This window comes from Myotis daubentonii, chromosome 11 (genome assembly GCF_963259705.1).
Source record: "Myotis daubentonii chromosome 11, mMyoDau2.1, whole genome shotgun sequence".
In the NCBI taxonomy this organism is placed as follows: domain Eukaryota; kingdom Metazoa; phylum Chordata; class Mammalia; order Chiroptera; family Vespertilionidae; genus Myotis; species Myotis daubentonii.
In genome coordinates, this window is record NC_081850.1 from 74,086,569 (window position 1) to 74,104,153 (window position 17,585).

Genomic DNA, 17,585 nt, shown 5'->3' on the forward strand with positions numbered 1-17,585 from the left:
AAATCCTTCTTGTAAGGGGGCCAGGCTTTGTGAATATACAGTGTATGTCATAACTCAGCCATGATAGCACAAAACAGCCAAAGACAACATGTAAACAAATATGTGTGCCTATGTGCCAATAAAACCGTATTAACAAAAACAGGCGGTGGAATGGATTTGGCCCATGGGCTGTAGTTTGCTAACCCCTGACTGAAAATATCCAACAATGGTTGGAACATACTTCCTGAAATACAGTGAAGAAAGTCAGTATCATAGGGAAAAGTAACACCAAACACAAGTTCTGGGAAAATGCTAGCAGAGTCAAGTGTGGGACCTCTTGCCCAAGAGAATCTATCACCTCCCCGACTAACGAGCCTACATGTTCATTGAAGTGATTCATTTCTTTGAATTACTCTTTCTTCTACTTTTAAGAAGCCAGTCTAAGTTCCCAACAGTTACTGGTAAAAAATAGCTTAATTCACTTCTTACCCAAGAAGGCCTACAACATGATGGGTCCTGTGCTGGGAGCTAGGACTGCAGAGATGGATGAAGACAGGGAGATCCCTGCCCTGTGGGGACTTAGAGTCTAGCGGGGACATCAGACCCAAGGAACTACAATGTACGGCTAGCAGATAACAGAAAGAGCAGTGGGAATACTGGCTGGGTCAGCAAAGCTTGAGAGAGGACTGAAGGAAAGGCCGCACACCGGGCACTCATAAAACAGGGCAGTGAAACAGAAGGCAGGCAGGAGAAAGCAAGGTGGGACCTGGGGACACCAAGTTCGAGCTCTTTATGCAACAATGACAAAAGTGAATCAATCTCCCAAAGAAGAGATTCTAACTTGTGCTGCAGCCCCTTCCCTACCCACCAGGACGTGAGAGTCCATAAATATGCAAACTAAAGAGCACATCCAGTAACATCCTTTGAGAAATAAGGCTCCCCATCCTAAATTCTAGCCTGAGACCATCAATGGGCAAAGTCTCTGGCTTCAAGCTGTGAGATCTGAAAGACCACTCAGGACTCCTGCTCCTCCGCCTGCTCTAAGACAGACAGTGGGATTCCAGTGTCACCAGCGCCCTCTACAGACTCAGAGAAGGATGGAGATGGCTCTGCCAGAAGTGGGATCCTCAGCAACCCAGCAACGAAGGCTAGGGTGTCATTCTGATCTTTATTCCACCAGTTTTATTCTCTTTCTGATTGGCACCTATGTGGAGCACCAAAGTCGGTTATTCTCTTGCACATATACAGCCCGTAACAAGATCCTGTGATCAGGAATTCTCTCCCGGGACTCCCAACAGTCTATGAGGCCTAAGCCTTACCAGAAACTAGTGAAGATGGTAATAAAGAAACATCTTAGAGAAGGAGATGACTGCTGCTGATGCTACCATACACACAGCAAAAGCCAACCACCAACTTAACAAATGCAACCTCATTCCAACTTGTTTTTCTTATTAAACAACCCTGAACATGCATGCCTGCGGGTGTTGGGGGCACCTTGTTTATTCCTGTTCCTGACCTACCATCTCTACTTTCCTTCTCTTCTCTGCTGCATTATTTCCTTTGCTTTGTCATCGCTGCTTTTGCTGCTGGTGCCGTGAGCCAGCCAACAGTACCTAGTGGATGTCACAAATCCTGCTGGCAGCAATTAGGACTGCAGTTACAATTATTTTATATTTGGGGATGGGGATGGGGATGGGGGAGACTTAAAGGAAACTGAAATACACACATGATATTAGGCATGCATATCTAATGTCAATCAATTAGACCGGGCACACAGATACCAGAATGCCGACAGTGTTGAGTTGTAGGTGAGCCTTCCTCTATTTTACAAATATTCTGTCAGTATATACACTTACAAAACTTAAAATGTGCACATTTAAGATATATTATGTATAGTTTTATTCATAAAATTATCATGTGTGCTGTTATTTAAGTGTAAAACAAAGGCTTTTAAAAATTGGGATAACACCTTTTAAATTCCTTTCCTCCCCACAGTTCTAGGGAAGATAATTCCTTAAGGAAAAAAGCATCTCATAAGTCCCTTACTTTTTTCCCCGGTCCTACCCTCCTCATGTACACCAGACTCAAAAATGTTATGAACCTTACATGTTACTGAGCACTACTATAATGTGCCAAGTACTGAGTTAGGCACTTGGACAATCATGGTTTTTATCCCTGCTCCCACCCCTCCTCTGTGGTTGGTGCTGCCACAAACTATGGCAGAGAGAGAGAGAGAGAGAGAGAGAGAGAGAGAGAGAGAGAGAGAGAGAGAGAGAGAGGGGGGGGGGGGGGAGGGAGGGAGGGAGGGAGGGAGGGAGGGAGGGAGGGAGGGAGGGAGGGAGGGAGGACACAGACCGACCTCACCCAAGGTCACACTGCTAGTATATAGTAAAAGAGGTCTTCAGGCTCCAGGGCCAGCATGCCACAGCACCACGCCAGCTCACAAGTAACCTGTCTCAGTTCTGAGCTGGGGGCTTCTTGGCATGTCGGGGACAGTGGACAGCAGTTCCCTGATTAAGGGTATGTCATTCCCCCATCACCAGGAATCTTCAGAACTTGGGCAAGTTTAAAAAAAGGACGGTGGTTGCCAATTTCTCTTTGAGCTCCTCTGAGGGTCATTTCCAGGGGGGCGGTGGGCACTGTGTTTCACAAACTGCCCACAGACTACCACCAAAATAAACATGTCTACAATGTCATATAACGAAGAACAATATTAAGATCCAAAGTGTTATTTCACATAGCCCCACCCCCATCAAAGCCCTCTCAAAACACAAACAAGGCTCTGCTGTCCACCCACTACTTACATAGCTCATGTCTTCAACAAATATTTACAGGCACCCACTGTCCCAGGAACTGCTTCACACGTCGAATACTGTCTTTCACCACAGGATTTCCATTCCCAGAATTCTAGACACATATGCAAATGTGCTACTGGGCATATTCATGCTGTGTTTTCTTTATAGTAGAATTTCACAATTAAACAACTCTTGTCTTTAACACGTGCTACCAACTATTTAGAAAAACTATCCAAAAAATCACAAACAAAAAGCAAGAGGTAGGGAAAACACCACATTTGTATCTGTCTCTGGCCCACAATACAGGCAAGAAGCATTGTTTCCTCCTCTGGGATTCATTCTTCAGAGGGCAACTGCACCTCCCTTTCTTGGAAGATGCAGAGTGACCTGAGTCCTGCACATCATCTGACTGGGGACAGCTGTGACAGAGGGCTCTGACAAGGGCCCTGCAGAGCCCGCGACCCCAGCTGTCAGGCCCAGGTGGGATGCTCTCCCACTGCCAGGTCGGCATCCTCCTCAGCCAGCTGCTCACAGATTTATGTTGCTAGTCACAGAGGAACTTGGATTAGTATGTAGATGGACCAGGAGGTCTCACCCTGGCTACCAGAAACATCTCCCAGGCTAACGGTATAGCTTCTTTTCATTTTGAAACGCTCAAGCAAAAGATCACCATGACCCTAGTGGTTGAAAGTTAGTTGGGGGACCCAGGGTCAAGGTAATCTGGCAGATGTGGATGGAGGTGAACCGACTAGATTTGAATCCCCAGTTTCCTACTTACTGCTGTGCAACCTTGAGCAAGTCACTTCACCTCTCTGGGTTCACCCTCCTCCTCTGTAATACAGTGATGATAAATTAGGAACCCTCACAAACTGCTGCAAGAATCAGAAATAAAGTATGACAAGCACCTACTACAGTGTCTGGCATATAGCTGTTGCTTAATAAATGCTAACTTATTTAATCAAGCAAACCAGAGGGCTCCTAGAGATACAGTTTATCTCTAAGCAATGAAAGCCACACTAAAGCCCAGGCCAGGAGGAGGCCCACACAAACGTGCTGACAAATCTTCACCCAGTGCCATGGAGAAGTTCCTGTAATAATTAATCCAAGCAAAAAGCACACTCCCTGAAGTTCAGAGAATATAAAAGGAGCACTTCCTGCTTTATGGCTACAAAGACCAAACTAACTGGGAATATCAGTCCCGCGGGCCACCCCTGCTTCTTAAATGAGATTACAATAAGAGTGATGTACTGTACTACAAGTCAGCTGTGACAAGCAGCACTTTATAGAGCTATCTGTTTGTCTCCATCACTGCATCGCACAATGTGTCCCTGGACTCCAATGTGCAGCTCCATTTACCGCTACATGACAAATGGGCAGCACTTGTAAAAGGCACAAAGAGGTCCACGTCGGCCATGTAATGGTCACCACAGCTGTACCCGAGTGCTTGAGGGGACAAAACAGACCCCCAAGTTCATTAAACTGACCAGTAATGGATCTTTCAAAAAGTGCCTTAGGAATCGTACAGAAAAGGCTAAAATAAATAACTCAGCATGGAAGGCTAATCTGAAATGGTGTTTGATAAATTATTTATAACACAGGCGATTGTCTGCATTTAATATTGGAGCTACTAGCAGCATCTTTAAAAGATGATTTATGTGTTGTAATGCTATTAAACTTTATATTGGCCCACTGCTAGCTATAAAGTCTGCTGAGATTTAGAGAATGAGTTTTAAACTGTCACTGCAACATCATAGGAGATGGAGACTGTATTAAATCTTTACTTTAAACCTGTTATCTGGAGAGTTGCATTTTGTAGACACTCACAAACTGATAGATTACCTTGGCCTCCGCTATGGTGCAGGTCCAAAATAGCACCGCAAAGAAACTTTTCCACACTATTCTCGTCTACAGTACAATTGAATTTTTCTTCTCACCTAAGTGATTTTTAGATTGGGAATGTCACCAGAGTACAGTGTAGGTGCCCTAGCCAATGGGGACCCTGGACAGCTCAGCATCAAATTAATACTCTTTAAATAAACCTTCTACATCCAGCTGTTCAGTTATGCATTCTGAACAGTGCCTTACTTACAAAATATGAAATATGCATTTGACGAAAAAACTAACGTACTATTTTAGATACAGCTTTGGAATGTGAAAACACAAATATATGGTAAGTCACTTTAAATAATCAATTTGTAACTAAAATATTTTTAATTCTTAAAAAAATAAAATTGGTTATATGCTGGGAAAGTATCTTTTATTTCCGTAGCTGAGGTGCTGACGTTAAAGGGGGTTGAGATGGAAATATTCCGCCTTTTTCACGAGGAAGAGCTCTCATGGCTCTGTTTCTCAGGGCACTGCAGAGGGGTCCCTTTGCCCTCCATCCCACCACCAAGCCAGGAGTCGGGACAGTGGCCCTCCTGCCTTTGCTTGAGGGGACACTAAGGATGTGGGTGGCATCATAGCTGACCTCTCACACTACTTTCATCAATTTTCCTACTTGCTATTACATCTGAGGATATTTATTTCATATCAGTTTGCTCCTTTACTGGAAACTAAGGACTTTACTCACATAGAATGAAAGCAGTCCAAATTCATCTGGGAAAATCTGCATTATCTTTTATCACTCTGATCTGCTACTGCTCTGATGATCGGCAGCAGAGCAGATAAGTCTGGCTGTGACCAGAGTTGGGTCTCTAAAAGAGGGACTAAAACCACACCATCTCCCTCTCTGTCCCAGCAGCTAACACAGTGCTAGGCGTGGACGTCAACATAGAAACAAATAAAACATCAACTTCAAATGTACTCATAGCTTTACCAAACTAAAAGATGAAATTAATTATGAGACAAATTAATTACCCAAAATGGGGTAATTTCAAAACTGCATCAGTCCCCACTAGGGACCAGGGAACCAGAGCATTCAAAGACAGACACTCTAGAGGAGAGGTTTAAATCCAGTGATTGGTGGTGGCCTGAAGACATGCTGGGCCTGAAGGAGTCATTCATGGCTGGCGGTTGGATAAAATTTAAAGAGCTCAAAAAAGTGTTTAAAACAGTCCCCCGCCAAGCAGTAGGCTCCCTGTATCGTGCAGCAGACCTGATGTGTCCCAGGTGTAACCCGTATCTTACAGTGGGAAGTTAATTATTTTAAACAGGGCTGTGCAACAAAAACAAAGGTGTCTGAATTTTGTTTTTGGCTTGAACAGTTTGGGTAAACACAGTCTACTTGTGTGAATACCCGGGAACTGTCCAGTGTAATGGAGTTGCAGCTGCTGCTGTGTGTGCCCAAAGGGAGGAGTGAATTAGTGACCGTGTCTTTAAGGTCTAGATGATGCTGTCATTTCTTTCCTCGGTAGCTTTTCATGGCGCCCATGATCTGGGTGATGCAAATAATGAGGGAAAACCTGCTGTGAGTGCAGGGTGTTCAGCAGGGATGGGGAGGGGTTCTCATGAACCAGGAACTGCCAAGCAAGTCATGGCCAACTTGGCCTGTCCCAGATTGCAACTCTAGGGCTAGGAGAGGAGATGTCTGAGGCTGCAAGGCATAGTGGGCCACAAAAGGCTGTCACAGAGCACACAGAATGAGAAATGCCAGGAGAGCTGGGTCACTAATGAACACAGCACTTAGCTCTCTGAGCCACAGACTGCCCATTGGGAAAATGGGGATAATGCTTCTATCCAAGGTCTATTGGACGGAATAAAGAAACAGGAATGCCCCTAACACAGGTTTTACAAGCAGAACTGTTAGCAAGTTCTAGGGCGGAAGGAAAGAGGCAAGGATGTGAGAAACTAACATGGGCACCCACCACATCCCTGGGTTGAGCCACTTATGCTCCTTATTTCAACCTCATAATCACCACCTGTACAGCAGAGGAAACTGAGGCGCTAGAAAGTTGGCTGATGCACCAAAAGGCACACGGCTATAAGGGGGAGTGGGGGATCCATGCCAACTTAGTGCCTGGCATCACCAAAGCCTATGTCTTCCTATCCCACCAGGAAAATAAGTGGTAGACAAGAGGTTTTGCTGGATTCTGAGACAATGACTAGAAGGAAAAACACCTAAGCTTCCAGAGGGAAAAGGACCAAGAGAGATAGGAACATACTGCTTTCCATAAGGAGAAGAAATCAGCGCTCACAGCATATGTGTACATAAATATATATTTGCAAGGCTGCACTGAATCAAATATAATCAGAGGGAAAAAACAAGACTGGGTTTAAAGAAAGTGAGAAACATGTTCAACAATCCTCCAAATGAAAACCAAGCTGCCCAGGTAGTAATAAGATCTTAATAATATTTCTCTCTCCCTCCATAAAACAATTCAGTCAGTGGGATAACTCTGCCAATATATTCCTGTAGATGCTGAAAAGGTTATCACCTGGAAACGGGGAGGGGAATGAAGTGAATTTGTTCCTTGGTCACACAATAAAGATAAAAAGAAGCGCCATGTTCACACCAAGCCCATCCACTCCAAGGGCTGGAGGCTGGAAACCACTGTGGAGCGCAGGGATGCGTGGGAAGGCTATGCTGGGGAACACACTCGATTGCATGATCTGCTTCTGCAGCCTCATGAGGATCAGGAGGGACAGGAAGGAGACCCAAGGAAGTACAGAGCACTCTTGGTCTAGGAAGTTTAAAGATGGCCACATATGAAGCCAATTTCAAACGATATAAAACCCCTGAAAGAAGTGTACAGGTCAGTTTAGTTCAGCGAGCATTCACTGATGACACTAATGCTCTCCATAGACACTGTGCTAACCACTGGGGACAAAGTCTGAACAGCCATAGACCTGGCCCATGGAGAGTGTAGAGTCCAAAAAGGCCAGAGGATAAGAGAGCAAACTTCTGTTAAGCCAGACTGCAATTTACAAACACAGTTCGCCAAACAACCCCTTCAAGTACTAACCTGAGCCTGTTTACCAATGAGTTTTATATTTTATAAACTAGGGTTACAAGGGTTACACAAGAGGCAAAAATCAATCTTCAGTCCCAGACCTCTTCCAAAGCCCATGCCCACACTTTCCATCACACCCTTTTTATTCCTCTACCACCCCGATTCAATTGATCTGAGTTAGAAGAAACCAATGTATCTGAATCAAAGATAATGCGTCCTTAAATCTTTTTAATATTCTGACATCGTCGAAGTCCCAATTTCAGAAAAACAATATTCCAACATTATGACAGAATGCCAATGACTACAAGTGTGACTGCATCCTATGGATACAATGTTTACTGCAACTACTTAAAAAACCTGTATTACTAGGTGGAATTTTAAAATATCTATTTAGCACAACCTCATACCATGTTTTTATTTTTGTTCCTACAGAATTTCAGGGTTAGGGGAGAGTGGTATAAATTACCTCCCAGAAACCCACAAGTAACATTATCTGTTAAGGTTAAAACTTTGCCTTCCCTGGGTATGCTGCTGGGGTCTCATTACAGCAGGTAATCTCACATTCTGCCATGCACAACACACTAAGTACCAGCATCTCCCAATTACACGGCAACATAAATCTCAAAGGACATCTGAAAAGTCTATACAGCTCCTGCACCCACTGCCGAAACACAACCATCTCTAATGGAACCTGGCAGCTTTCTAAACTAAATATTCACATGCAGGGACAGGGATGCTAAGCTCGGCCTTATTCCACACTGAAGAGCAGATGCTAATTAAAAGGCCACACTGACTCAGGAAATGACCACCTAGACAACTTCAGACACTGTCTGGAGTTTCGTTTTCCTATTTCCCAATATGTTCAGCGGTCCAAACTTCCAGGATTAGACGACTGACAAAGTTAGAGCAGGAGGAGCCCCCACACCTCTGTACCTGATGCCCTTGTCCAGAATGGTCTCTTCTCCTTCTCTTCAGCCTCCCTGCTCCACTCCTTCCTCAAACCCAAGACAGAAAAATTTCAAGCGAGGAGTCACATGCTCTTTGAGGCCATTTTGCAGCCTCCTCCAACCCCCAGAGAGATTCCACCAACTCTTCTTACCTCTGCACCTCCTCATATCTACAGTTCTCCTGCACTTTTCATGCCATAATTGCCATCGTCTGTGGACCTGTCCACCCTCTAGGTTGTAAATGCCTCTAAGAAAAGGACCATGTCTCATAACCAGTCACAGAGCTTGGCACCCAGCTGGAGATCACTAAACTCGGGAATGGAACACAATGGCACCCTTCACACCTCAGAATGCCCACCGCCTCACAATAGTTTATCAAGGCCTTAAAGGCCACTCCAATGGGATATAAAAGATGTTCTTCTGGTGGCGTGGGTACCAAGAAACTTCTGGTTTCTTTGCTCACTGACCTTCTGCCTTTGCCAAATTTTTATGTCTCAGAAATCTTTGAGAAGGCACTTTAAAAAAACCTTCATAATAGGAGAGGGTATCCAGGGTATATTAGTTCTTATCGTAATCATTTGGCTATTTTTGGAACTGCTTTTACTTCGGCTAGCAAAACCTAGACTTGATATAGGCTGTGAAGCAAAAAAATAATTGTCATAATAGTAGTAATGGCTTTGAAATATCTCATCTAAGCCAACTTTATTCTCATGCCTCTTAAGAATTGCCAAGCCCTTCAAATATTGGCAGTTCCATTTATTCAGATCTTCCGATATATAAAATTTGCTGACTTTTCCCCCCTCGAGTTGATACAGATACATGAAAACTGTGAAGCCATTTTTCTTTGGCTAGAAATGAAACTTCTCTGCCAGTGAAAATTATAGGGGCATTTTGAAATTACCATATGCTTTAGATCAGAAGGTAAAAACAGTACAGCAGCCCATGAAAACTTTCCAGCCCAGAAAGATGACAATTCGCTCACTGACACACAGTTCAAGCCCTCAAGTTCCCCTACTCTTACAGGCAGTGGTCCCACTTACCATTTAAAAATTGTTAGTAAGTTTACTATTTCTGTTTTATGTTCATTACATGTACAATGTGAACGTATATAGCTACCACATTTAAATATTTAGCCTAAATGTTATTTTAAACGTAATATTTCCACAGAGCTATTTGATTTTTTTAAAAAATAAGAAGGAACTTTCCTAAAATTCTTAATAGCACTTCAGTGTATATTAGCAAATGTGTGATGCTTGGCTGCTTTGCACACCCACATGCCCTCCCCCCACCCCGCCTCCCCCTTTCTGATACCGCACACCACACAAGTATAATAAACCATGTTAATATTTCATACCACTGTGAAATATGCTGGAGTATCAATTCAACATCTGCTGTCTTTAGGGTCCGGGAGTCCCGCAGAGACACTTTCAATTTGTAATTGAGTTCTATGCTGAATTAATCAGCAGTTTATCTTTTTTACTAAAATAACGTCTTCACCACTAACCCAGATTTACATTAACAATTTATGCCAAATTACCTGCCAAGGCAAAACTTATAAGATTCTAAGCTGCCATCCAGTTACACTCAATCCTGTATTTCACTTGTTCCGTTTCTCTAGTCTGTATACAAGAAACACAGAAAAGCCATTGTTCAAGACCTTGCAAGCCTCTAACCACAGATGACCTCTTGGATTTGTGACACACAACCTCACTTTTGACATGAAATACAGGGATGGGGGGTGGGGGGCGGTCGTACCTTCTCTTCCCATGAAAAGCCACTCTTCAGTAAGTGGTTGTGATTCAAAATTTTTACAAAATGAGATTTCTAGAATGGAATGAAATTGATGAATAAAGGAACTTCTTTATTTTCCCAAGGAGCTACAACATTCCAAATCTTGGCTTGGCTTGAATACAAAAAAAGAGGACTTAGAAAGAGGGAGTATTTTTAGTGCCTTAAATTATGACCCTGAGACCCAAGTTAGCAAAGGCATTTCAATTTGGTAAGAGATGGGGGGAAAGTCCATTTTCTCTTTGATATCATGATGTAGAATATAGAAATAATATTTTCCTTTTAATTTTACCTGTACAGTTGAAAGTCACTAAACATTTATTTCTATTCAACATCATCCCTGAATCTAGCTCTTGACTCTCTGATTAAAGAGTCTCTGGTCACAAAAAAGTTATTTTTGCCTGCTGGATTTCTGCCACAGGTGCAGCAAGCAATATACTTTGTGAAATATTTCTCTTATATGGTATATTTTCCCCTACATTCCACAGTTACAGGGAATATGTAAAGTGAAAACATTTCAAATAGAACACCTGCTCCAAAGAAATGCATCACAAATAATTACCCATCTACTACGGAATCAAACAAACCCTTCTTTTCAATCTACTTTGCATATGGCTGTATAAGGAGCTTCCACTGTCAGACAGAACGAACAGCCTCTTTCAATACTACCTCTGGGTTACAGCACCCAGTGCAATGCCTTGCATTCTGTTGGTCCCCAATAAGTAACTGCTAACTGATTACATATTGACTTTATAAAAAAATGAATTCAGTATTTACATAGCAGGGTAGAAGACAGGGAAAAATTTGCACAGAAATATTTTTGGCAGAAAAAAAATCAATGAAGAATTCTCAAAGTCAATAACTATGGCAGTTATAACATTTGTGGTACTTTCATTACTCCTCAAAGAATTGGAAATTGAGACCTTCAAATTTTATACGAGGTCACTTTCCTAAGATTTGCTGATTCTTGAATTCCAGAGCCTAGGCACCAGGAGGGATCCATTCCCAGCTCATTGCAGATTTTGGTAAACTATATCTTTCCTTCTTGGCCTCCTCCCTTCTAATCCCCTTTTGCTTCCTGATACTAAACAGGAAAAATAGAACAAACTTTCTAAAATTTCCTTCAACCTCCTTACCCAAAAATCCCACTTTGAACTTCAACTTCCATCAAAGGCAGAATACAATGGCAAGGGTAGAAATGATAATGAGCCACCACCATGACAAGGAAGACACGGACTTGGCCGGGAGACAGACATATAAGTGGCTATTTCTAAGTCAAGGAAGACTAAGGAATCCTAGAAAACCAAAGGGAGAGAAGCAATTACATGTTAAATTCCAAACTCTTATGGTAGAGAGCAGTCTTGCTGTTGAAGCATCAGGTGAAAAAACAAAACTTCCATCTGCCTTCTAAAACACCACAAGATGAAAATGTGAGCAAGAAGTTCCTTCTGTCTCTCCAAAGTTGGCCTACCAGTGGGTTCAAATTTTGGGGAATAAATTCACTTTTTAAAAGAAGGACAACTCAAAATATCTGATGCTGGTGAGAAGCTTTAGCCATCAGCAGGATCTTCTCATTAATATCTATTCTAAAGGTCAATGGTAATTCTCCAAATCACCCACTGAACAAAATGAGTGCCATCTTTAATATCTGTTCATTTCTAAAATTAACTATTTAACTCCACTGGATATGACTACTAAGAATAATTCTAATCAGGGCCCCAGAAATGTTATCTTTGGGTTCTGACATCTCTAAAAATTAATGCATTACATTAAATACAACTAAGGAGAAAATTAATACATTTTTGATCCAAAAATGAAGACACAATTTATGATGTTAATGCTGCAGATCTCAAGGAAAGCCAATAAGCAGGTATTAGGACCGAAATCAAATGACAAGAACAGCCTCAGGGAGAGCCTCTAAGAGGGACCTTTCAGTATCTAAACAAATGAGCAACCAATTCAATTACTGCCCAAATCCAGTGTGTAAAGAAGTGTGTCCAGTGCTTCAGCAGTTCCATCTAAACAGCCCCACAGTTGCATTAGTCTTACCAATAAGGAATCCATCAAAACCACAATGAGATACCAATTCACACCCACCAGGAAGGCTACAATCAAACAGACAGATAATAAGTGTTGGCAAGGGTTAGAAATTAGAATTCTTAAACTGCTAGTGACCTAGCTGCTTTGGAAACCAGTTTGGCAGTTCCTCAAAAGGTTAAACATATGGACTCAGCAATCCCACTCCTAGGTGTATACAAGAAAAATAACAATATATATCCACACAGAGACTTGTACACGAATGTTCATAGCAGCATTACTCCTAATAGCTGAAATATGAAAACAATCCCAATGTCCACCAACAGATGGATAAATAAACTGTGGTATGTCCATACAATGGAATACTGTTCAACCATAAAAAAAGAAATAAAGTACCAATACATGGCACAACATGGATGAAATATTATGAAAATATTGTAAGTTAAGGAAGCCAGTCACAAAAGACCGTATATTGTATGACTCCTACCATGAGAAGTGTCCAGAATAGGCAAGTGTTTCAACACAAAAAGTAGGTTAGTTGTTGCCTAGGGCTGGGAGGGTCAGGGGATATGGGGAGTGACTGCTAACGGGTATGGGTTTCTTTTGAGGGTGATGAAAACATTCTAAAATTTACTGTAGTGATATTTGCACAACTCGGTACTAAAAAATCGCTGAATTGTACACTTTAAGTAAATTGTATGGGTGCAAATTATATCTCAGTGGAGCTGTTACTAAATAATAAGGCATCCAACATTTTTAGACTAGAGGACCTTAAAAAGGTCAAAGCATCTAGTGACATGTCACAAGTCAATCCAAGAACTTACATTCCAATAGTAATTTTGTAAAAGCTAGAGATCACATACATAAAAATGTCAGCATAAATCCCTTAAAGCATTTAGTAAGAATGCATTTTGGTTCTAACTATATGATTTTTCCCAGACATGCAACATACCTAAATGGATATAGCAACCAGACCAACATAACCTTAAAATCTAAAAATCTGCAAAAGTGAGTCAAGTTCAGCTCATTAAACTGACACCTATTAAAGTGCTACAAGAAAAACTGTCTTAAACACCATCAATATCAATACAGACAGAAAAATCATTGTTATGATAGCTATCGAAGGTCAGATTATTTTTTTTAATTTTGCATTTATTAAAACTCTGCTTGATGCCAACAGAGTTCAAGTTGCACAGGAAGGTGCTTCGGCTAAACACTGATAGTCTTCCTTGATCTCCATTGTCTGCTGCGTGGGTTCCGTCAGCAAACCTCCCAGCAAGTGGTCACCTTCCTATGGAGTCATTAAACCTCTGAATGTCAGCTGGTGGGATTAGCCAGCAGCTTCCACACCTGAGCCCCCATGGCAGGGACAGAGGCATTTGGATCAAGATCACTAATGAATACAGAATTCATATGCCGCTTGTCAGGGCTCCTGAGCTCAGAGTCGCACAGATGCAACCTAAATAAGACGGAGGACAGAACAATTGTTGACAAAGATTAAAAAGTTTTGGCAGTTGGGGAAAAAAGAGCACCTCATTATTCAAATATGATAGCCTTGCTTATTTTTTTATTTTCGTTGAAGTTATTCATGAGTTTCCTCAAATGGACAAATGCCATTCACCAACATTTAAAGACTTCCTGGTCTCATTACTAAATTTGAAGAGGGCTATGCCAACTGAACATTACCTATCTAGAGAAAAAGAGCTCTCTTGTAAAGAATATTTGAAAACTTTGGGGGGGGGGGGGAGCTGAAGCAACCACAGGATATTTGGGTTAGAAGACAGTTAAGAAATGAAAACAAATCTAGAATTCAAAGAAGAAAAAAAAGTATCTTCCATAGCCAAATGACTTATTTCTATTTCCCATTATCTCTGTAAATCTAACTTCCTTGCACCTTTCTATTCCTGGGCTCCTTCCAATGCTGCTTGTCAGAGGTATGTGAACCTCCTCTGACACTTGTGTAGTTATTGCCATCTCCACAAGCCCTCATCAGAGAAAAGGAACAGACCAAGGAGCCCACATCTCTGCTCCCCTGGAATAAGAAGTCTTCCACACTCTGCTGTCAAAGAATTACAGGCCTAGCAAAAAAGCAGAACAGCACAGTGATCAATTACATCAGAGGGCTCTAAAGTCAGATGACCAGGTTCAAACCAGGAGTCCATCACTGACTAGCTGTGTGACCTCACCGTACCCTCATTTTTCTCTCTACAAAATGGGGATAACTAAGGACAGACCTCACGTGACTATTGAAATGTAAATAAGATAATGCAGAAAAGGCTGTTAGAACAAAGCCTGACACAGCAGAAGCACTCAACAAGCATCAGCTATTATGATCACTGTGTTTTCAATACCTTGTCCCCGTAGTAAGTCCTTCCACAGCCGGTATTAGGTGTTAAAAAGGCTTCTTCCACTGTCATTATGACCACTACATAGGTCTGTCTCCGATTTTAAGCTTTCAGATGGGAAAGAAGAATCATATCTATTTTCGCTAATAAATCACCAAGCCTGATGCAACTACAAATAATCATGTTGCTATGTGATGTTTCTATCCTACTACTGGGAAAAAAAACAGAAGCAGCTGCCATATTTTAGAGCCAGTTTTGTGTGAGCCACCACATGAGGTGTCTTACAGACCACATCTAATCCTGATAGCAACCTGCAGGCAGGTCTCTGGGTCCCCATCTTCTAGATGGACAGTCTTGGACCGTGGCTTGCCCAGAGTCATGCGGAAGTACAGTGGAAACAGACTTACAGCCCAGTACTCTAGCTCCTGACCTCTCGTGCCCCTTTCCATCCGACTACATTGAACTCATACTCTGTTTTCCTTTGGGAGCAATCTATGTGCCAAACTGAACAGATTCTTTGTGAGTTTTTTAAATCAAAATAATACTGAGCTCTCACACAATTGTCCATCTGCAAAGCACAAAGAAATCTATAACTTCAGTGTCTTTCTGTTACTGGACTTAAAAACAAAAAACCTACAGTTACTTCTAAGATTTGCTGCCAGGGTACCATATTAGTATCAACTCTTTCATTATTTAAAGTGGATCTATAGCTGCCTGCAATGACAGATTAATTCTATTTCCTCTGTAGCTAGGTGTTTGGCATCACGTTTGTGAGATAACCACAAGTCTTTAGGGCGAAGGCTGTGCACGTCTTTAGCAATCTATAAGGGCTTCTCTAGAGGCCAGCACTTGCTGAGTGATGAAATATGACTCCATAAATCAGAGAGCTGAAGTGGCACTTATATACGTCACCATCTATCTTCGTAGCTTCTCTCTGAAGGGTATAGGGTAAGAGCTCATCCCTCGGTACTGCACCAGAGAAGGGACCATAACAGTTGGCATTGACTAAGCATGTGCTACTTAAAACTGAAGACACACTAAGACTAGGGGAAAAAGATCCTGCTGGTGTTAGCACGCCTCAGGCAGTGGGAGAAGCTTCAGCAACTCATCTTCAAAAGGCAGAGAGCCAGGGCTCTAGAAACCTGCAAAAATTGGCGAAGCCTGCAGTCTTCATTTCTTTAAGTTGAGCATCTTCAAAGTCTAGAATTCTAACTGTAGGGCACAGCAGCTGCCACTGCAGATCTGATCCTCTCAGCTTTTGGCAGCTCTCAACTTGAGATTCTAGCAAAAGAATTTTTCAAGTTGCTATTATTGCCTGTCATGGATTTATAAATATTGTGCACTATCTGCTGTGGCATGGCTCTCATGGGACGCCAGAGCATGCCAAATGCAGAACAGAATGAAAAACAGTTTCTATTCTTCAAATAAATGCTAATTTTTTAACTGTGCTCACGTGATTTGTTTGGTGACCAACTTCAATAGTACAGAATATGTACCAGAGAGGGGGGGAAAGCGGATTGTCTTTTCCAGCAGCATTCAGCTGCTACTTTCATTAAGCTTGTTTAATTAGATTCCAGATGCTAATTTGCAAGTCGATACCAGAGGGTGCAGGACAGTTTGCCTTTGAATCATCTCCCTATGATGTGAGGGTCCTGCCGCACACCACTACCCTTCAGCGGCCCTTGCACGAGATTCTGACAATTAGTGCAAAGAGGGAACAGTATTAATCTTGACAGACTAAATATTAATCTTCTACCCATTTTAATGAATGATAATCTTTAAGAGTTTAAATTTCTCACTGGGCCAAACGAAAACATTCCTTCTTACAGAGAAACAGGATGATCTTCGGATTCATTTCCTTAATTCCTTCCCCATCCTAAAACACAACCTGTTTTTATTTCAGCACTTTTAGCAATTTTCAAGAAACATACTCCCATGAAGCTAACACCATAATCCAAGTGCTATGGTCCAATTCCTTATACTTAACTGGAAAATGGACTCAAAAGGCCAGTGTGGTGATCACTTGTTTCCTATCCAGCTAGCCTGTGGGTAATAACCAGAATCTAGGACTTACTTCTGATACCAGCCTAAACAACAGGAAAAAAGCCTGGAGGAATAGCTTCGTGCAATTCATCACCACCCAAAAAACCTCTAGCTGGTGCCTTGTCATCAGGTGAATGTCCACATTTTCAGAATGCACTATTCTGCTGACACATAGGTACAATCTCCAAATATGCACCTTTGCAGATAAAAATAAAGCACAGGATTACCACCAGTAAGTAATACAACCTTTTATGCCTTCATTTCTATCACTGCTAAGTATTATGAACACTAAAGGTGAAGTTATCAAATTGGGAACTACATACTAAGCAAAGCTGCTTTTAACACCTTTTTATCCACTCACTCAACAAATACTGGCTGAATACCTACTGTGTACCAGTTACCATGCTAGGAGAATTTCCAGGCTAACAGCAAGGAGAAAAGCAAGAAAATGAAAATTGCACAAGACCACTAAAAGCAATGTGAAGGTCACATCTGGGTGAGGATTTTTCGATTTTTAATGTGTCATAAACTCACATGATTAGCTGGCAGTTTCTCTGAAATCTTGAACCAAGGCTTCTACGTGGGACAAGACACTGGCTCAGATAACTGGAAACAGCAGAGGCCAGTCTCAGGCATTTCTGAGTCCCAGCTGGGCTGCACTGTTCTGCTTTCTGACCTATAATCTCCCAAAGAGCCTTTGCCCTTTGTCCCATCTTCACTGTTGCCTGTGTACTTGGGGGTTTGCTAGGCTGACTCTAC

The 17,585-nt window shown here is 42.0% G+C and overlaps 1 protein-coding gene across 2 annotated transcripts in view; it reads right to left on the reverse strand.

The window, feature by feature from the left end:
- Nucleotides 1–17,585, reverse strand: part of PSMB7 (proteasome 20S subunit beta 7) — a 56,742-nt gene that overhangs the window by 3,670 nt on the left and 35,487 nt on the right. The gene's annotated exons all lie outside the window — the stretch shown is intronic.